This window comes from Hemitrygon akajei, chromosome 14, assembly GCF_048418815.1.
Source record: "Hemitrygon akajei chromosome 14, sHemAka1.3, whole genome shotgun sequence".
In the NCBI taxonomy this organism is placed as follows: Eukaryota; Metazoa; Chordata; class Chondrichthyes; order Myliobatiformes; family Dasyatidae; genus Hemitrygon; species Hemitrygon akajei.
Genome location: NC_133137.1, coordinates 23,376,040 through 23,399,035, shown reverse-complemented (window position 1 = coordinate 23,399,035; position 22,996 = coordinate 23,376,040). Strand labels below are relative to the sequence as shown.

Here is a 22,996-nt window from a genome sequence, read left to right as displayed (position 1 = left end):
TAATTTGGAATAGTGAAGATATGGGTCAGTGATAAATAAATAATTCACTGACAACACTGAAATGCTTTGTTGGAAGAGAGATTTGCTGTTCCTTTCCGCTCCTTGTGGCACATCGGGCAACAACCTCGCCATTTCCTTAGCATTTGTCTGTTTTTTTTCCGCGGTTGAGTTGCTAGCTCGATGCTCAACCCAGCATGGATGAAAAGCGTGCAAGGAACCAGCCGGACTTCGAACCCGCGACCGCTCGCCTCGAAGTCCACTGCTCCAGAAATCCGCACTGCGCGGCACAAGCACAGTTATAATTTGGGCCCAAGACAAGACCTTCAGAGATTTTGGCACACAGGAACTTGAAATTCCTCACCCCTTCCATTGCTGATCCCACAATGAGGACTGGTCTGTGTTCCCCTTCCTTAAGTCCACAGTCAATCCCTTGATGTTGAGGGCCAGGTTGTTGTTGCGACACCACTCGACCAGCTGATCAGCTTCATTCCTGTACGCCTCCTCGTCACCACTGAGATTCTGCCGGTAAAAGTTGTGTCATTAGCAAATTTATAGAGCAGGTTTCTGTGCTTAGCCACACAGTCGTGGGTGAAGAGAGAGTAGAGCCAACAGGCCAAATATTCTCCTTCTGCGTTAAGAACAAAAGTTGCAGAAAACGCTCAGCAGGTCAGGCGGCATCTGAGGAAAGAATTCATGTTTTAGTTCAAACACCCTTCAAACCAACAAATGCAAATTAGGGAGCAGGTGCTAATGTGGGAATTAGAGAAGATATTGCAATGCTGGGAAGTTCTTTAACCCAGAACCTTGACTGTGCTTTTTTTCCGCCCAACCCTGCTGAGGGTTTCCGGCATTTACTAGTTTTATTTCAGATATCCAGCATCTGATGTGATAGCTATCTCTCTATGCATCATTATTTTTCTTTGCCACTGGTGAAATAATTTCCAGAACAATGCAGTGAATCAATGCATTGTGAGCTATTTGTGTGGCGAATTCGTGTGAACACTGACATTTTAATATTCCATATCTGAGTCAGGAGAAACTTACTGTGCTACACAAACCTGTGTTAATGATTGAGGTGCTGATGCTTCTATGCTTCTAGACTAGAACAGTTTTTGTAAGTTGCTCACAGGAAACAGGAAAGACTTAGCAGGTTTCAGTGATTATATTTTTGAAGGAGCTGGAAGGAGGAAGAACAGGGAAATCACCCAACTAACTTTTTACATTTTTTAGCCTCACTATTTTTGCTTTCCTTTTGCACTACATAATTAATTTAAACTTTTATATACTTCTTATTCTAATTCATATTACTTTTTATGCTTTACACTGTACTGCTGGCACAAAACAATATGTTTAACAGTATATCTAGAGATAGCACTGTAGCACAACGCTCTACAATACCAGTGACCCGGGTTCAATTCCCGTCTCAGCCTGTAAGGAGTTTGTACGTTCTCCCTGTGACAACGTGGGTTTCCTCTGGGTGCTCTGGTTTCTTCCCACAGTCTAAAGATGTACCGGTTGGTCGTCTAGATGGTCATTATAAATTGTCCTGTGACTGGTTAGGCTAGAATTAAATTGGGGGATTGCTGAGCAGTGTGGCTATTCCACGCTGCATCTCCGTAAATAAATATGCCAGTGATAATAACCTTGATTCTGATTCTTGGCTGCTTCTTTCCAGACTAGTAAAAGTTCTAAGCATTTTGCAATTTGTTGGGCAAGGTAAGAAATTTAATCTTTAACATGACACAGAGATTTTATCAAAGGCATTAATAATTACAGGCTTCTACATCAATATAATTTACCAAAAACAGGAAAGGAAATATTTCAATGATTTAATACAGTAGGTATCTGACAATAATGGAAAGGACATGGAAGGAAGTGTGGGAGGATAATATTTGGAGATACCTTTGATACATTGTGTCTTTCTGCAGCGCGCTTCCTTTCTTGATAATATTCAGAGCTACATTTGATACATTGTGTCTTTAACTACAATGCTTTCTTTATTGATAACATTTGGAGAAACATTTGATACATCTCTTTCACCACCACACTTCCTTTATTAAGTAATATTCAGAGATACATTTGATACATTGTGTCTTTAACCACCATACTTCCTTTATTGTCAAGGTTGTGACTTTTTGATAAAAATTTATTTCAATCTGTCAATTGCTTTTTTTTTGTCTTAAGGGAGTATTGACTTTTAATGTTAACAATTAAGGTATGGAGTGAGAAATTCTGTCTTATGGCATATACAGTGGATTCTGTTTAATTGTGTCATTAGTTAATCAGGAAAGCAGCTTATTTGAGACAACTCTTCAAGAACAAAAACTAATTGAGAAAATTTCCAGGATTCCCTTTGTTTATTTTTGGGACATTATGCCGCTTAATTGGGACAGGAAACTGTTGCTGAAAAGGTTCTAATGAGTGTCCATCATGCATTTATGTGGCTGTTAGAGCGAACAGTTTTTAAATAACATCAGTTACATGTGTTTGTGTTAAAAAAAAACGTGATTTTTTTTTCACTGATAGTTGGTGAGACATCCGTAATAAGACAATTCAGAACTGTTTTGCTCACTGCGGTTTCAAGCATTCGGGCTTGGAGATGCCAGAAATAGCCAGGAGTGAAAATGAAATGAGTTCACTGCTTCAACAATTTAGGAACTACAAAGAATTTTCAGGTATTGACAATCAACTTGAAAGTTACAATGAAAATGAAGATTTGGAAGATATGAGCATTGTATGAAGGCATTCCATTATCTGCACTAGGTGCCTGATATTATCCATTACATACACTGGATGAATTCCTTTGTTGATAACTATTAGGAACTAATACACAGTTTTATAGTACTGTAGTACTATTGGTAGTTTTCTCATTTGTTCTGTATTTCATGTAATAGTTTGTTAATCGGTTTGTATTTTTGATACTTTTTAACTATGTCCATGCAACTTTGGCTAATTGGGGCAGTTGCTTAATTGGGCCAAAATGTACTGGTCTCGAGGTGTCCCAATTAACCAGAATCCACTGTATTTGTAACTGAATTATACCTAAGGTTATAAGTAATCAGCTGCTGCATGCGTCTGTGGATATGACCCTGGTGCCCATGTGTACAACGCACAGTACCCTTGCAGTGAAGTCACACAGTGCACAATACAACTACAATTCTCCTTTACACTTATGCACTGCAGATGACCTAAATAATCTTGACTGTGCAACATTCTTTTGAGCTTTTGGGATGCACGGACAATGTGAGCACTTCACACCAAAGCAGTGGCCTTCATGAAGATTCGGTGCCCAATTAGGTGACAGGACAATAGAACAGCCATTGCCTACTCCGCTCCAGTGGTTTCTGAGGGGCCATTTTTGCTGGAGGGATCTGTTCTAAGTGTTCAAGGTTCAAGTTTAACTGTCATTCGACCCACAAAAAAGAGAGCACTGATAAGGGGCAACTCTGCATGGGAATCATCAAATATTCCTGCTCAAGACTTCTACAATTGAAATCCACAGTGACAGCCATGGGTACTTCACTAAACAACATCGTTTTAAGACATTGAGTTCATCTGCAGGGATGATTGAAATGCCGAAGCTCTAGACCCTTAGTCCCAACTATCCTGCTGGCAAATGTGAACTCTCTGAAGACTAAAATCAAGGTGCAACATTGCTGTATCAGAGGGGCATCAGAAACTGCTGTGTACTTTGCTTCAAGGAAACATGGCTATGCCCTGCCTAGTTGAATGCAGCGCTGCAGCTCAATGGCTTCATCATTCTCCACAAAGGCGGTGCTCAGTGTTTTAAAGGCAGAGCAGGTGGAGTGTGCTCTATAATAAACTCATGATCGTGTACAGATGTGGCAGTTCAGTCTCAGTACTGCTCACCTAACCTGGAACCTCTGGTAGTCAATGGTCATCTATTTTATCTGCCGAGGGAGTTTTCCCCCATTACCCTGGTAGCAGTGTACATTCTGTCTCAGGCCAACGTCACGCAGGTACTGGAGGAGCTGAGCTCTGTAATCGGCAGGCACAGAACAGCGCACTCTGATGCTTTCCTCATCATTGTGCAGGATTTCAACCAGGCCAGCTTGAATTAGTCGCTGAACAACTACCACCAACATATCGCCTGTGGAATCAGAGGAGCCAACTCACTTGACCACTGTTACACCACCATCAAGAATGTTCACCGTGCCAAACCGCACTCACACTTTGGAAAGTCCAATCACCTGGCTGTACTTCTACTCCTGGTGCATAGGCAGAGGTTAAAGACCAGAGCACCAGTGGTGAATCCCAAGAAGGTACCGTATGGTCGCGAGATGCAGAGGAGCACCTACAGGACTGCTTTGAGTTGGTGCACTGGACAACATTCAGGGGTTTATCTTTGAATCAGAATGAATATGCCACAGTTGTCACCGACTTCATCACGACCTGTGTGGATGAGTGTGTACCTAAGAACATACCAGACATGCCCAAATCAAAAATGGTGGATGAACCAGGAGATTCATAGCCTGCTGAGGGCCAGATCTGTAGCATTCAAGACCAGTGATCCAGATCTATACAAGAAGTCCAACAACCATCTACTGAAGGCCATTTTGAGAGCAAAAACCAATTCTGATTCTACCAAATCAGACACACATCGGCTTCGGTAGGGTTTGCAAGCCAGTACTTCCTACAAGATGAAACCTTACATCATGAATGACTGTGATGCTTCACTCTCAGATGAGCTCAATGCCTTTCACGCTTTGACAGGGAGAACAGAACCACACCTATGCGAATCCCTGCAGCATCCAGTGACCCTATGATATCCGTCTCGGAAGCCAACATCAGCATGTCTTTCATCTGCAAGGTGTCAGGCCCTGATGTTGCTCTTGGTAGGGCTTCGAAAGCCTGCCCCAACTATCTTGTGGGAGTGTTCCAGGACATCTTCACTCTCTCACTGCTGCAGTCGGAGGGGCCCACCTGTTTCAAAAGGGTGACGATCGTGCCAGTGCCCAAGAAGAGAAGGGTGAGCTGCCTCAACAACTGTTGCCCAGTGGCATTCACATCTACTGTGATGACATCCTTTGAAAGGTTGGTCATGGCCAGAATCAACTCCTGCCCGATCAAGAACCTGGAGCCATTACAATCTACCTATTGCTGCAATAAGTGTACAGTGGATGCAATCTCACTGTCTCTCCACTCAGCCTTGAATCGTCTGGACAATAGTAACACCTACGCCAGGCTACTGTTCATTGACTACAGCTTATCGTTCAGCACAACCATACCCTCGGTTCCAATCAACAAGCTCCAAAACCTGGGCCTCTGTACCTCCCTCTGCAACTGGATCTTGACTTTCTGACTGGGAGACCACAGTCTGTGCGGATTGAAAATAACATCTCCTCCTCACTGGTGCACCTCAGTAGATGCCCACTACTCTATTCTCTCTACACCTCAACTCTGTGGCTAGGCACAGCTCAAATGGCATCTATCATTTGACTGTTGCTGGAATAAATTTAGATAGTGACGAGGAGGGGTTCTGGAGCTAGGTCAGCTGGTCGAGTGGTGTCACAACAACAACCTTGCTCTCAACATCACTATGACCAGGGAATTGATTGTGGATTCAGGAAGGGGAAGTCGAGGGAACACACACCAGTCCTCATTGAGGGATCAGAAGTGGAAAGGGTGAGCAGCTTTAGGGTCCTGGACGTCAGGATCTTTGAAGGTCCATTCTACACCCAACATGTTGACTCAATTACAAAGAAAGCACAACAGCAGCTATAATACATTAGAAGTTTGAGCAGATTTGTGCAAAACCAACAGACACACACAGCACAAAGCACACATAATTATGATACATCACACAAAAAATAACATAGCTCAAGGCCCCAAGTGTCATGTTCTGTAGATAGACGGTGAATGGGATATTGTCCTGGAACCACGTTTCTGCAACAAGTACGCAGCAGTTCCTTATCAAGCGCTAGTGCAGCCATGAACAAATGCAATCTAACTCACTTTCCAACAAGTGAACATTGGAAGGCAGCACTGACAGGACCAACCAACATAGATACCCACCGTGCCACACCTCCTCTGGCATGATCTCAACCGGGCAACTGGAACAGGCAACCCCGCGGCATGAGGGCCCAGTCCACAGAACAACCAAGCTGCCCTGCCATCAGTCTCACCAATGAACCAGTGAACCAGACGTGCACTCTCCTAAATTACCACTGTCCAACAGTGGGTCTTGCAATCTCAAGAAAAACATCCAAGACAACTATTTTCACCATTTGTTGGATCATGCTATGCTTCTGAAGCCCTCTGCCCTGGGTTGCTAAAGCAACAGCACAATAAGTACACAACAAGTCCAGCTCCACCACTATCCAGCAACTTGCTAGTGGGGTAAATTTGCTGTACTTGAATTTCTTAATACTCAGCGATGTCATGCTATCATTAAAAACTACATCTTTGTTTGGACCCGGAGAGACTGCTGCAACCCAGCGTGCCACCATCTTACTGGAAGGATGCCATTCAGTCCATTAACTCCTCCCTGTTGATGTCATTATAATCTCTGCACTATGCTTAGAAACTCATCTGCTCTAGCCTGATCACAAATTTAACATTTCTCAGGTTCCCCAGCTCGGATGTGTACTGAGATCCCCCAACACCATCCAATTGCACATCCAACACACCAGCCAGGGATTAGATCCTACCCTCATGCTGCTCATTCCACAAACCCAGTCTGCTGTTATATCTAATCACTTAACTCAGCATCATCTTCATCATCATTATGTGCCTTATCGAATGATATAGGTGATCATGGTCTTATCCATGGCCATGATTGTTCTTGGAAAATTGTTCCACAGAAGTGGTTTGCCATTGTCTTCTTCTGGGCAGTGTCTTTACAGGACGGGTGACCCCAGCCATTAAGGTCAACTAGGGACAGCAGGGAAAATCTCTCATGAAAGAATCTAGAAAAATAAGAGGGGTATCACATTGATTATTGATTATTGAAAGGTCTAGATAGAGTGGAGGTGGAGAGGATGTTTCCTATTGTGAGTCAGTCTAGGACCAGAGGGCACTGCCTTGGAATAGAGGGACGTCCCTTTAGAGCAGAGATGAGGAGGTGTTCCTTTAGCCAGAATTGTGGAATTCATTGCCGCACACGGCTGCAAAGCCAAGTCATTGGGTCTATTTGAAGCCAGGGGTGATAGGTTCTTAATTAGTAAAGGTGTTAAAGATTACAAGGAGAAGGTGGGAGAATAATAAATTGGCCATGATGGAGTGGTGGAGCAAATTCGATGGACTGAATGGCCTAATTCTGTTCCTATGTCTTATGGTCTTTTAGGAACCAGAATGTATAGGTGAGGTCCTAAATGGATGCTTTTCATCAATATTCTCAAAGGAAACAGTCTTTTCCACTGATAAGGTGTAAAAGAAGGGAAATAATGTTGGAAAAGCTTGTTCATTTATTTTATACTTATATAAAATAATGAAGATATAATAATAATATATAAAATAAATAAGTATTACATATGTATTAATAAATGAGTATAAGTATTAATAAATAAGGTATAAGTATTAGTAAGTATTAATATATTATATACAATATAATCAATAAAATGTAAAATAATTATATCCTGTGATACGCTGTACTTGAAGAATTGAAAGCTAATAATGTAAATATCTATAATGATCAAAATAATCCATGAAGTTCAATGCATTCCAAGTAGAATTAAAATTACATTTTTATAGAAAAATTGGAAAATGCATGTTATCCCCACAGTTATCAGACTTCTCATAAAATTACAGTAATCCCCAGCTTTGCAACTAGTGAATACTGTTAATTACAGGCAGAGTAAGCCGTCTCCCAAGTTTCATTAAATGTGTCTACCACTCTATGAGCAAGAGCACCTCACCCAGAGCAGGCAGTCCTGTATGAGAAGCGACTGTCCTGCTTCAGAGGCTGAAAATAACTTTAAACATGTCCGAGAAAGAAATTATTTCTATTGGCTTTGAAATTAGGCTGTTTCTAGCAATCCTATCTAATTTTGATTAGTATCTGCAGATATAAACTGAAAATCAACAGCTGTCAGTTTGCTACACAGTCAAGTTAAAAATGGTTTACACTCAGTCTCAGCTGTGAATCATTCTCAATATTCTCGGAACAACGGCTTTCAACACTAATTAGTGATCACTGGAGCAGGAACTGTAAATGAGTTACGTGTGCCACTGCAGAATCATTTAGTTGAGGGCACAATGTAATTGAATATACTCACTGAGGTGAGAAGGTAAAATGGGAAAAAAAAATCTTTGCATGGTGAGAAACTTTATTGTTTCATTCAAACTTAGAAATTCAAACTGTGAACTGGTCAACTACGGCGCAAAGTGCTGCAACAAGAGAGAAAATACAGGGAGCACTGGGGGGGGGGGGGGGGGGGGGTTAAGCCTGGAGGGAGGGCAGAATCAGACTAGCTGGGACCGTCTTGTTCATGGGTGCGTGATGCTGCGTTTTGAAGAGAGAAGATGAACTGACATCTGTGGCGCGTAATCAGTCCAACGAAGGAGTACTGGCGAGTGTAAGCAGTTGCGTTCTCCGTTCATCCGTGTGCCCGTAATGATTTGCAATTAACAAGGCAATACTCTAATTAAAAAACAAATAAGCGGGCTTCTCCAGAGCTGCCCCTCTTCACTCATCACTGGAAATATATACTTTTCTGTAAAATGTATAAATACTAAAATACAAAGTCATTGCAAACCTACATGCTGTTTACATCTCGTGACAGAGCTAAGCTAGCTACGTGGCGATGAACTTTAAGGTTTACAAACATAGAACCATAGAAAACCTACAGCGCAATACAGGCCCTTCGGCCCACAATGCTGTGCCGAAACGTTAATATATTCTGCAGCCACTGCCGGAGGAACTCGGCAAGTCAGGCAGCATCTACGGTGGGGCGGGGGTGAACAGACGACGGTGCGAGTCGAGATCCTTCAAGACCTGATGAAACATTAACTGTTTGTTCTCCATGGACGCTGCCTGACCTGCTGAGTTTCTCCAACGCTTTGTGTGTTGCTCAAGATTTCCAGCACCACTTGCATTTTCGATTATGTACTGTATTTTAATCTATATATTCATGGCCCTAGTACGGGCATAAATACTGCCGTCAGGTCCTTTTCAAATGCTTTTTTTATTGAACTGACTAACTTAGATATTACTGAACTTAAGAAGCTTCCCATTCCATCAAGTGTGAATCAGCAAGGCGTGATTGAGGAGCTCAAGTGGGCCACGGAAGTTGAGCCAGGACCAGGAGTGCTTCTGTGGAGTCTGTGATGCTGCTGCCTGGGTATATGACAGTAAACTTGACCTTACCTTTGAACTAAGCACGGAAGGCAGAGTAGTAATGGGGACGCGCAGTAGAGTAGGGTGCCTGGAAGTAGAATGCAAAATGTGCAGAGGTGCACCAGGGTGGGCCAAAAGTGAGAGAATTGGCTTGAAGGCGTTGCGGAGTGAGAGCGAACTCTGAGGGAGCAGAGGCGGCAGGTGAAAGGATGATCCGGAGCGGATCGGCAGACTGGGTGCAGACCAGAAGGGGTGAACAGTGAAAGGCCCGGTGGAATGTGGAGGGTGAACCAGGGGCAGGAATGGACAGAGTGAAGTGAAAGGGCAGCTTACCATAAGACCTTAAGATACAGGAGCAGAATTAGGCTATTCGGCCCATCGAGTCTGTTCTGCCATCCAATCATGGTTGATTTATTTTCCCTTTTAACCCCATCCTCCTGTCTTATCCCCATAATCTTTGATGCCCTTACTAATTAAATACCTCTATTTTAAAAACACCCAGTGACTTCACCTCCACTACCATCTGTGGCAATGAATTCCACAGATTCACCACACTCTGACTGAAGAAAATCCTCCGTCACCTGCTCTAAAGTGATGTCCAACAATTCTGAGGCTGTGTGCTCTGGTCCTAGGCTCTTCCACTATCGGAATCATCCTCTGCACATCCACTCTATCCAGGCCTTTCAATATTCGGTAGATTCCATTCATTTTTCTAAACTCCAGTGAGTACAGGCCCAGAGCCATCAACCGCTCCTCACACATTAACTCTTTCATACCCAAGATAATTCTTGTATGTCTTATTACTTTGATTTAATTCAATGGGTTGATGCTGAAGCTCTGAAGTTGACGATATACATTGAGAGTAAAAGTATTTTCGATTGGGTATATTATTACAGTGCAGTTTTAGAGATGAGTAACTCAAGGATGATAGAAGTTTATCAGAATGGGAATAGTGCTGGAGAAACGGCTTCATTTACTTTTAATTGTAAATTTGTCATATTAATGAAAGACGATGACAGAATGAATGGGGATGTAGATTATATTCCCCACTCATAGATTAATAGGTTAATCTGATTTTGCTGTTTTAGGTTAACCTTTCTTCTTTAAGCTTTCCTCCACCAGGTCAGGTACAGATATTACCCCTCAACCATCAGGTTCTTGAACCAAAGGGGATAACTTCACTCAACTTCACTTGGACCATCATTGAAGTGTCCCCACAGCCAATGGACTCACTTTCAAGGACTCTTCATCTCATGTTCTTGATATTTATTTATTTCTTATTTATTCATTATTATTTCTTCCTTTTTGTATTTGCACCGTCTGTTGTCTCCTGCACACTGTTCGAACACCCATGTCGGGCGGTCTTTCATTGATTCTGGTATTGTTATTATTCTAAGGATTTGCTGGGTTTGCTCACAAAACAATAGATCTCAGGGTTGTTCATGGTGACATAAATTTACTTTGAACTTTAAACCTCTGAACTTTTCAAAGAATAGCACTATCCATTCCGCAGTAACAGAACTACTTTGGACAGAATTACAGTATTTTGCCGTTTTAGCGTGTCTATTATTAAAAGACTGGCAGACAGTGTTTTGTCATTGTACAAGGAATAGCATGTTTATTAGGTTGTAAATTAATTTTTAAAACTTTATAAATTGTAGAGAAAATAGACTTCCAAAAATTTTTCAGTACAGAACACGACCAAAACATATGTTTCAATGTGGCTGTCTCAGTTTTACATCTGTCACACTGACTATCAACATTAGGAAACATTTTAGACAGTCTCTCCTTTGTCTAATAGTAACGGTGAACAATTTTAAATTGAATTAAAGAGTGATTGGCACAAATCGAAGAAGAGTTAACCAACTTCAAAATCCGCAACCAATCTTCTGTTATAAAATACAATGTAGAATTAGCTGTTGAGTGTGGCCGTATCTACTTAAGATTAACTTATATACACAGACTGGTTGTACGTACATAAAGTGACATTAGGTGCTGGAGCATCTGAACGTTAGGTGACTCTGACAGGAGGTGATCAGGTAACAACGCGACTCTTGGCAAGAGGAACTCTTCTTGGCTTATGAAACCTCGGGCGGTGGGGTGGGGTGGGGTGGAGCTATTGATCAGCCTGACGGCCTGGGGGAAGTAACTGTTTCTGTGTCTGGTAGTCCTGGTGTGGATGCTACGTAGCCTCCTTCCTGCGGGGTGTGGGACAACCAGTCCATGAGTAGGTTAGGTGGGATCTTTAATGATATTGCTGGCCTTTTTCCGGCACCTTTCTGTATATATGTCCCTGATGGTGGGTAGGATGGTGCCAGGGATGCACTGGGCAGTTTTAGCTACTCGTTGTAGACCCTTCCTGTCCGCCACAGTGCTGCTTCCACACCACACAGAGATGCAGCATGTTAGGACGCTTTCAGCTGCGCATTTGTAGAAGGTCCCCAGTATCAATATGCATAGTCCAGCTCTCTCCAGCCTCCTCAGAAAGCAGAGGCGTCAGTGAGCTTTCCTGACTGCGGAGGGTGTGTTCTGGGGCCACGAGAGGTTGTGTGAGGTACGCAATCCCAGGAGTTCGAAACTGCTCGCAGTTTCCATTGCTGCACTTGTGGAAAATTGTCCTAAATAGCAACAAGCATTTACACAGGACACAAGAGAGAGTGCAGACACTGGAAATGTTGAGTAATGCACACAAAACGTTGGAGGAACTCAGCAAGTCAAGCAACACCTATGATGGGATATAAACAGTAGCTATTTTGGCTGAGACCCTTCATCTGTACTGGAAAGTAAGGGGGGAAGAAGCCAGTGTCTATTTTCATCTGCCTTCTTTTTGCCAATTTATGGCTTCTGCCCCCTTTTCACAGGTTCTACAAACATTTAAATGTAGAGAGGACAGAGTAAAAGCTTTTCAAATAGTTCTAAGCATTAGTACAATTCAAGATTACCTATTATACTCTGTGCCAATTCACAGAGTTATACTGATCACAAATCATCTTTACAAGTTATGAGAACGTGGGGTATTTTTGGAAAGAAGAATACCATACAGCATAGCAGGAACAACTACAACTCACCTATCGAAACTATCATCCATTGAGTCCAGGAGCTTTTCACTGAGCTTCTGCCCTTGTCTTGAATCTGATTCCACTGTTTTTTCAAGTGTTGCACTTTGGATCATAACTGCTCGTATAGAGTTATTCTCCTTGTCTTCTCAATGAGGCTCTCCGCAAATTTACTTGGACCTGTGTCCTACGATTACTAATCTACCTACAAGGGTCCTGAAGAAGGGTCCCATTATTTAAGTCAGCTTAATTAATGCTACCAAATGGTTTAATTTAATATGAGAGAATGAATAAAGTATACAACCCGAAATTCTTACGCTTCACAGACATGCTCGAAACAAGAAACAGGAATGATAGAAGCATCCGAACTCTGAAACCCATCTTCCCCACCTTCTGCAACAGCAGAAGCATTGATGCTCCCCCCACTTGTGCCAGCAGGAACACTGAACTCCCACCCACTCCCCCCCACCATGCAAGCAGTAGCAAAAGCCACCAAGAGACTTTGATCCAGAGCCCATCGTAAACCACAGTCCAGAACCCAGCACGCTGGTGTCTCAGACAGGCTCTCTCTCCCCCTCCTTTGAAGATTGAGGAATATGTGACAAAAAAAACAGGTAAATTGTCACAGATTGGTCAAAATCTAACTGAATGGCAAATCTTGGTCAAGGGGATCCAAACTCGCTAAAAGGAGGATACGACAGTACATCAAATAGTGTTTCCATATGTAGTGATAAATAGATTCAAGTCTTTCACATCACCATTTGCTTCTCTCCCTGATTACCCATCACTTTTGACTAATTAACATGCTGCTCCCAAGGTGCTCTTGTAGCAGAGTATCTGGAGGATTGCTTTTCCATCTGCAAGTCTTTGTCTCTCTGCTGGCCGTGGGGAGTTGTGTCATCACACCTGAAGTAAACTGCAGCCTAGAAGCTGTGCCACGTCAGGAGAGGCATGTGGAAACAGCCCCGTCGAAGGCCCCTGTGCCATTTTCGTGAGGGCACCAGCTGCAGTGATACCTAGTTTCGTGTCTTTCATAAAACTCTGAGCCAGCAAACACACCAAACCCTCCCTCTCCCCAACCTCCCCCCCCATCATACAATCAATAGCAAAATCCCCCAAAGAGACCTTGATCTGCAGTCCATCAAAAGCTACAGTCCACAACTCAGTACTTCGGCATCTCAGACTGGCTTCAAGTCTTTCTTAAAACTCCAGTTCTGAAGCTATTTGCCGGCTTTTTGCTGTTTACACAATTTGTTGTTTTTTTCTCCCTCTCTGTGCACTGGGTATTTGATGGTCTTTTTTTTGGTGGGTTCCCTTGAGGTTTCTTTGTTTTGTGGCTGCCTGCAAGGAGACGGATCTTAGGGTTGTATTGCGTACGCTGGACGTGCTTTGATAGTAAACGTTGCTTGAACTGGCGTAAGATTCATGGTGTTTGTGGTGGAACAGGGCTATGTGGTTGAACTTGAACAAAGATCTTTTATCCTGTCGGATTGGGGTGAAGAATTGTTGTGTTTCTTGTCGTTTAACTTCAGGATCCAACAATCCTCTGTGAGTGAAGGACATCAGTCCGGCCGTAGATTGCGGGAGCTGGTTGTTGAGGGAACCAGAGTCAGGTAGGTCCTGGGATATTTTTGAGGACATAGTTAGGTGATGTTGAGTGGCGGGGTGGAGATTTGTCTCTATCAAAGGAGATATAAGGCATTTCTTCCCTCTGCCAGCGTGCAAGTCTCCCTTGGGCAAGGTGTAGCACCAGTTTGGCCCATGGCTCAATGTGACCCTGATCAGGCGGTGGTGGATGGTCGTACGAGCAGCTGGTGCATTTCACAATCCTGGTTGTGCGACCACTGAAGCCAGGCAATTGACTGAAGAGTATTGATAATGGTTGCGGTCACCCATCTTGTAAAGACACTGCCCAGACGAAGGCAATGGCAAACCACGTCTGTAGAAAAATTTGACAAGAACAATCATGGTCAAGACTATGAATGCCCACGTCATACAACGTTTATGATGATGGGTCTTTATACTCTCAGCAGCCCCACCTTGTTGTTCCTATCATAGGCTTCTTTTGTTTTCATCCAGTCTTCAACATCCTGGCTTCTCTGTACTTGTTAGCCTTGACTTTTACTCTTACAGGAACATGGCTTCAGTACCTCTTTGTGCAATTGGATCCTGGATTTCCTTATTTGCAGACCCCCCCCCCCCCCCCCCCCAGTCAGTTCAGATTGGCAACGACATCTCCTCCACAATCTCCATCAGCACAGGCACACCACAAGACTGCAGCACACAGGAGGGGGACTGAAAATTTGGCTGAGTGGTACCATAGACAATAGGATCAGGAGTAGGCCATTTGGCCCTTCTAGCCAGCACTGCCATTCACTGTGATCATGGCTGATCATACACAATTAGTACCCTGTTCCTGCCCTCTCCCCATATCCCTTGACCCTGCTATCTATAAGAGCTCTATCTAACTCTCTCTTGAATGCATCCAGAGACTTGGCCTCCACTGCCTTCTGGGGCAGAGCATTCCACATATCCACCACTCTCTGGGTGAAAAAGTTTTTCCGCATCTCAGTTCTAAATGGCCTACCCTTTATTCTTAAACTGTGGCCTCTAGTTCTGGAGGCCATAACAACAGCCTCAGATACATTAGGGACATCTGGTGGAGGCAGATGCATTAGGGACATTTAAGAGACTCTTAGATAGGCCCCATGAATGGAAGAAAAATAGACATCTCTATGGGGGGGAAGGGTTAGATTGGTCTTGGAGTGGTGCCCAGAGATCTGGAATATTGATCAGGAGAGGTGAGTTTCAATCCCACTATGGCAACTAGATGGTTTTAATTTCAACTAACTAAATTGACCTGGAATAAGAGCCGACACCAACAATTATTCCACGATAAAAGAAACTTCAGATCACATTTCTTTCCTGTCCTGACATTTGGTCTGAACAACAACTGAACTTCTTGACTATGTCTGCATGCTTTTATGCATGGAGTTGCTGCCGCATGATTGGCTGATTAGATATCTGTAGTAATAAGCAGGTGTACAAGTACACCTTATCAAGTGGCCACTGAGTGCATATGAGCATTAAAAAAAACCTTGCCTAGGCTTGCGCCCTGGAAACTTTCCAAGGTGCAAATCCATGGTCTATCAAGACTAACAGAGGCTTACATACATGAACATAAATTACCCTGAACACTTTTCTTTTATTGTTGAGATACAGCACAGAACAGGCTGTTCTGGCCCTTTGAGCTGTATCAACCAGAAATCTGCCAGTAATCCTCCGGTTTGGTGGAGACAAATTTGCAATGACTAATTAACCTACCAGCCGGTAGGTTCCTGGACCGTGGGAGGAAACCAGAGCACCCGGAGGAAACCCACACAGTCACCTACGAGCTCCTTATGGACAGCAGCAGACAGTGTCCCTGGTACTGTTAAAGCATTGTGTTCACCACTATATTACCATGCATTTGAGAATGCTGAAGTCACAGAAGTATTGTTCCTTGCTGAATTAAGTACTAATTTAATAATCATTCAACTACGTAAGCCCAATACGTGTATGAGCAGTTGGCCATAAAGATGTTGTACGAGCAGCAGAAAGAATGGAGCACTTTTCTGGCAGTATAGGACTTTCGTCAGTGGTCAAAATGATCACTAAAAGAACCAGAAAGTAACTCGTTTTTCTGCTGCTTCTGGACATATGCCCACCGTGTTACAGAAGTCCCTGTTGTCCACTACAGTGTTTGATGGACAGATGTGAAAGACTGGGGAGATTTGAGACTATTGTATTAATGCACAAAGCTCACCTTCATGCCAGTGTCTTTTTCAAAAAAGTCATATTATTTGTTTGCACATAGACTGCAGAAAAAAATCTAGGTCAACATAATTAGTTGCAACATTTGATCAGGCTGAGAATGATAAGCCAATGGTATTTACCATAAATGCTTTATAATTACATTTTCATCAGTATACGCTTTCCTTGATTTGTTCTAGTGGTTTGGCAGTGCTGACTGTTGTAACATGAACAAAGACTCTGGAGAGATACTGAAGTTAGTGAATATTGAAGTGTTTTATTAACAGAAGTGAGCAGCAGGCAGCATAGTGAGACTCTCTTGGAGGAAGAGACCTCATGCCCTGGTATTACATGACATTTTATATGTTAAAGAGTGAAGGACATTTCTATAGTTACAACATATCTACAAACGTACAAGGCTTCCTTTGAATTACATATAATATTCACACCTCTTTCTTCGCACCCAAAATGAACATTAATCAGCTTTGTCTGGTTTTCAGTTAACTAGTGTCCACAGCTCAAGGAAGCTACTGTCCAGGGCTGCATTTTAAATCTAATCTACATTCCACAGTCAGGTCTAAAGATTGGCTGATGAAGTTAATATTTTGCTATATAACCTAACTCCAGAGTACACCCTAACACTGACCAAGCATATTAATGTTCGCCTTGAATTGTTCTGAGAATGCAGTGAAGATATTTCTCCTCCTGCGTTGTTATATCTGGCCACCCGCATCCTGCATTGCTTGAGCTGAAATTTCCTCCCAACTAATGTAATCAAGCAAGATTATTGCCAATGTTGATGTCAGTCCTACTTACTTTCCACCCTCCTCATTGCTAACTCTCCATATATTCACATTCTTGATTTCATACATCTGACCACATGGTCAAGGCATCGCCTTCCATTGTTGCCACCCCCACAAACCATCTGCTCTTTGAGACCTTCATCCATATCACCGTACCCAGGAGAGTTGACACTTCCTAGCCAGTCTCCCTTATGCTCGGATTTTCACATATATCAATGCAAAAATATGAATAAAGAGCACAAGTAGGCCATTTGGCCCTTCTAGTCTGCTCTGCCATTCATTAAGATTGTGGTCTTTTTTTGCTGTAACTCAACTTTATATTCCTGATTACCCTGCATAACTTCTCACCCTCGTGTTTATCAAGTATCTATTATTCTAATACCTACAATCCTCAAGAGGAAAATGATTCACTCTATCTCTATTTTCAGTGGTGACCCCTTATTGTTTAATAGTGACCCTTAGATCTAGATTTTCCAAAAGAAAACATCATCTCTGTATCCACTCTGTGGAGATTCTTACTACCTCTCAGAATCTTATATAGTTTGATCAAATGCTCTCCCTCTTCTAAATCCGATGGACACGTGTTTACCTTACCTAACTTTTTCTTATAAAGCAACCTAAAATTAGCCTACTAAATCTCTATTTCTAACATATACTTTATTGGGTACACCCGTACACCTGTTTGTTCACATAAATACTGTATCTAATCAGCCAATCATGTGGCAGCAACGCAATGCATAATAGCATGCAGACACGGTTGGAAAGGTTTCAGATCAAACATCAGAATGGGGGAACAAATGCGATCTAGGTGACTTTGACCATGGAATGATTGCTGGTGCCAGATGGGGTGGCTTGAGTATCTCATCAACCGCTGATCTCCTGGGATGTTCAGCATAGCAGTTACAACAGTGGTCTGCAAGTCGAACCTTCAGGTGAATGAGCTGCAGCACCAGAAGACCAGGAACATTCAGAATATCTCTCAGTGGTACCTCCTCTACCGAATAAAGTGGCCACTGACTGTACCTCCTTTAAATGAGGAGACCAGGACTGCAAACTGTTCTCTAGATGTGATCTCATCAATGCCCTTTATAAATGAAGCATTGTTTTCAAATCTCCTGGTGCTAACTTATAACATTCTAACCACTTTCTTAACAACACAGCATATTATCCTGTAAACTTGAAGCCTTCTGAAGCTCTGGAGTCATAGCTCCCAACAAGTTCTGTAAAAACTTTGTTACTGTGTTTATTGTTTTAAGCATACATTGTTGCTTCTGTCTGGAGTAACGAAATAGCAAAATCTGTTACATATATTCATGACCATTGATCAATTATTAACACATCAAGCGCATATTTTAAACGCTGTGTATAGTACCTCGCTGTTGATTTGGCGGTGCCTGTATTTGTTAAGAAAATTCTGACTTCCAAAAGAAAACAGTCCACTCCCACTGACAGCCACTGATCATATATTCCTGCAACAGACTCGGCAATTCAGTTTGATTGGAAAACCTAAAACAACCTAAGATAGATTGAACCGCTACCTTTTCCCCAGCGTGGAAACGAGAGGGCATAATTTTAGCGTGGCCGTTGGAAAGTATAGGAGGCATGTCAGAGATAGTTTTTTTTAATATACAGAGAGTGGGAAGTGCATTGCCAGAGGTGGCAGTTGAGGCAGATATATTCGGGAAATTTAAAAGATTCTTAGATAGTTCAGAGTTCAAAGAACATTTACGACCAAAGTATGTATACATTATACAACCCTGAGATTTGTCTCCTAACAGGCAACCACAAACAAAGAACCAATTTCAGAATCAGAATCAAGTTTAATATCACTGGCATATGTTGTGAGATTTGTTAACTTTGTGGCAGCAGTACATTGCAATACTTGATGAATAGAGAGAAAGAGAGAAAACTATGAATTACAGTAAATACATACACATTAAGTAGTTAAATTAAGTAAGTCGTGCAAAAATAGAAATAAAAAAGTAGTGAGGTAGTGTTCATGGGTTCCATGTCCATTCAGAAACCGATGGCAGAGGGGAAGAAGCTGTTCCTGAATCACTGAGTGTGTGCCTTCAGGCTCCTGTACCTCCTCCCTGATGGTAGCAATGAGAAGAGGGCATGACGTGGGCAGCGAAGGTCCTTATTGATGGATGCCGCCTTTCTGAGGCACTGCACCTTGAAGATGTCCTGAACACTACCGAGGCTAGTGCCTCTGTAAAAAAAAAGCCGTCAGTCACTCAATGTGCAGAGAGACGGAAAAACAAACCAATAATTAAGACATTCGGCCCATCTATCATTGCTGATTCAATATCCCTTTCAACTCCACTCCTGCCTCCTTCCTATAACCTTTGGCGAAAGGGGTGTTGGCGGTTTTGAAGGGTGCGAGGAACGAGCTTGTGAATCCCGTATCAAACCCAGGTGGAACCTGGCGCAGGTTCTGCGAGTGAATTTTCCAGCTTAAGTCCTGGGGAATTCCAGCAAACTCCAGCACTAGAGTCCAGTAATGAGGAGAGCCAGAAAACCGGACATTTCTTCACTAATTTAAGATAAATGTTGGCAGTTCTATGCTGAAATCTTGGCATTCCCCAGCTTGGGGCAGGTACGTGGATTGGAAAGGTTCCGAGGGATGTGGATCAAAAATAAGCAATGGGATGAGCCCAGGTAGGCACCTGGATTAGAATGAACAAGTGGGGCAAAAAAGTATCTGTCTGTGCGCTGTGTGATGATATGACTAAAACTGGGGCAAATTCTAAGTCAGGGTGCTGCATGACTAGGGGTAATTTACAATGGTTCTTTTTCTTCCTAAGTGCGTTGCCCTTCTAGTAAGTAAAGTTTCGGGGTTTGAGAAAGGAGTATGGCTGTGTGGCCACTGAGTAACTCTCTGCATGCATGGCATGATGGGAAAAGAGGCCACCTTCATGTGTGCACCTGGTGACTGTGAAATCAGACAACTGAACTAGGTGATTCTGAATCTGCGGTTATAAAGGTAACTACATTAGGGAGAGGCGAGAAGACAATGGGCTGAACCCTTGGACAGTGATCTTAGAACTATAAAGTCATACCTCTGCCTAGATTGTATCAATGCTGAGGTTTCTTCAGAGAACTGCCAACATTTACCACGTCACTAATGTTGAAACAGTACAGAGAAACTTTACAAGGGCCGGAGGACCTGAGTTATAAGGAAAGGTTGGATAGGTTAGGACTTTGTTCCCTAGAATGTAGAAGATTGAGAGGAGATTTGATAGAGGTATACAAAATTATGAGGGGGTGTAGGCAGGATAAATGCAAGCAGGCTTTTTCCACTGAGGTTGGGTGGGACGACAACCAGAAATCATGGGTTAAGGGTGAAAGGTGAAAAGTTTGAGGGGAACAGGAGGGGAAACTTCTTCACTCAGAGGGCGGTGAGAGTGTGGAATGAGCTGCCAGTGCAAGTGGTGCATGGCAAACTCAATCTTACCATTTAAGAGCAGTTTGGATAGGTCCATGGATGGTAAGGGTATGGAGGGATGTGGTCCCCATGCAGGTCTGTGAAAGTAGGCAGCTTAAATGGTTTGGCATGGATGAGATGGGCTGTTTCTGTGCTGCTCTTTTCTATGACCATGACTGCAGCAAACTATTTCTTCTTGTTATGGGGAACTGTGCAACCTAGACAACATGGTATGTCTGCAGCTCAAGTTAATGGAAAGCAATCAGAAAGCGCAATCTAGCTTTTCTCCTTCCCTTCCAGCTCCCCCACCTCTTTATTCCGGTGTCTCTCCCCTTCCTTTCCAGTCCTGAAGAAGGGTCCTGACCTGAAACGTCGACCAATAGTTCATTTCCGTAGATGCTGCCTGACCTGCTGAGCTCCTCCTGCGTTCTGAGAGTGTGACTCAGAAAGCAGCCAAAGGGCCGTGGGCCATATGGGACTTGCTTGCTGGGTTGGCACGGGCAAGTCGGGCTGAAGGGCCTGCAACAATGTTAAGTGACTCCGTGACTCTATGACTCACTCACGAGGAGGTAGAGGCTCAACTAGTCTGTTGGGGGTAAGGGAATGTGAGAAAAATAATCTGTCAGTTTAGTAGAAAAAGAACCCACGTATAGAAACAGCTCTCCCTTTGCGGAGATCAGGGGGGAAAACATGCAAAAACAACTTCCACGGTTTTTCTTTTTTTTCGTGGCTATCTGGGAAAGACAAATCTCAGAGTTGTAGATGGATACATACTTAGATAATAAATGAACCTTTGAAAAAAATTTACATCAAACACATGGCAGTGACAAAGGCAGGAACAACTATCACAGAAGGAAGACCTCGGAGATAAACAGCAGCCCATCACAGGGGGCTCCTTTCACCCGAGCAGTACCTTAGTGCAAACTATAAGTTTTGTAATTTAATGGAGCAAGTAATCAGTTAGAAACAGTTAAAAATGAAGTTACTTAAAGGCAGGGGTTTCCAAACTTTTTATGCAATGGACTAACGACATTAAGCGAGGAGTCCGTGGACCCCAAGTTGGGAACTCCTGCTTCAGGTGATTACGATATTAATAGGGACTGAGCCCTATAAAACCTGAGCTTCAGTACTTTCTTTGTCCAGTAGGTCATCTGACACCTTGTGATGGCAAGAAGGTACAAAGATGCACCTGGCAGAGACGCTACCGCACAGAGCTGGTGACCCTGGTTCATTCGTGTCCTGACTGCTCCCTGTCTGTTTACACATCCTCCCTGCGACCTGAACTCCCTCCCACACCCCAAGGACATGGGCACCGAGAGGTTAACTGGCCACCGCAAATTGCCCCTAGTCTCTAAGTGAGTGCTTGGACCTGGGACGAGTTGATGAAAACGAGGGGAGAGGGAAAAGAAGTCTATCTAACCTTTTGTGAATAAAACGCAACATCGCAACTCTGCAGAAAAGGAAGGACACAGCGGGTCGGGCAGCGTCGGTGCAGGGAGGTGGACAGTCGGCGTTTCGGGTCCAGATCCTGCAACCAGTTGCAGGATGTCGCCTGTCCATTTCCCCTCCGCAGATTCTGCCTGACCCGCCGAGTCCTTCCAGGTGTGTGTGTGTGTGTGTGTGTGTGTGTGTGTGTGTGTGTGTGTGTGTGTGTGTGTGTGTGTGTGTGTGTGTGTGTGTGTGTGTGTGTGTGTGTGTGTGAGAGAGAGAGAGAGTGAGTGTGTGTGAGAGAGTGTGAGTGTGTGTGTGAGAGAGAGAGAGTGTGTGTGAGAGAGTGTGAGTGTGTGTGAGAGAGAGTGTGAGTGTGTGTGAGAGAGAGAGTGTGTGCGTGAGAGAGTATGAGTGTGTGTGTGTGAGAGAGTGTGAGTCTGTGTGAGAGAGTGTGAGTGTGTGTGTGAGAGAGAGAGAGTGTGAGTGTGTGTGAGAGTGTGTGTGTGAGAGAGTGTGTGTGTGTGTGAGTGTGTGTGTGAGAGAGTGTGTGTGTGAGAGAGTGTGAGTGAATGTGTGTGTGAGTGTGTGTGTGTGTGGTGTGTGTGTGTGTGTGTGTGTGTGTGTGTGTGTGTGTGTGTGTGTGTGTGTGTGTGTGTGTTGCCCCCAGATTCCAGCATTCCTACTCTCTTTGAGTTTCCTGTCAAAGTGACTTCGCACAGCTCCTAACACTGAGGACAGCAGCAGACTGCTCTGTGATGTCCGCCTTTATTTCTCCGCTATTTCTTCGCCCATGGTTGGTAAATGCTAAAGCTCATTTGTGGCTGGTGCCAAGTACAACTAACTATTGATTTACCCGGAGAACCACCGCGGATGATATTTAAAACTCGACAGAGGGCGAGGAACTAATGCAACTAAATACCGTGGTGCGCACATCGCCTTGCTCCGAGTACTACAGGGATACCAACGAACACAACTTTCATTGGTTGACATTGTGTGCGCTCGTTAAAGAGTCAGTAAGTGGCACACGGGGGAGGTCTTTATTTAGCTCACCGACTAGAGAATCGATCTGGTGGCATGTTGTACCAGTTTTCGTTCAGCTCCGGATCGGGTTCTGCGCCTGAATTATTTCTGCTTTGCTCGACCCGTCCCAATTTCGGGAGCGCGGCTTCAGCGACTGCTCCGCGCCGCA

The 22,996-nt window shown here is 43.5% G+C and overlaps 1 long non-coding RNA gene across 1 annotated transcript; it reads right to left on the bottom strand.

The window, feature by feature from the left end:
- Nucleotides 1–18,749: 18,749 nt before the first annotated feature.
- Nucleotides 18,750–22,995, bottom strand: LOC140738418 (uncharacterized). The gene is made up of 2 exons (XR_012101371.1): nt 22,858–22,995; nt 18,750–19,161 (listed from the first exon to the last, which is right to left on the bottom strand). It is a non-coding gene; the product is annotated as an uncharacterized lncRNA (long non-coding RNA).
- Nucleotide 22,996: the final 1 nt, after the last annotated feature.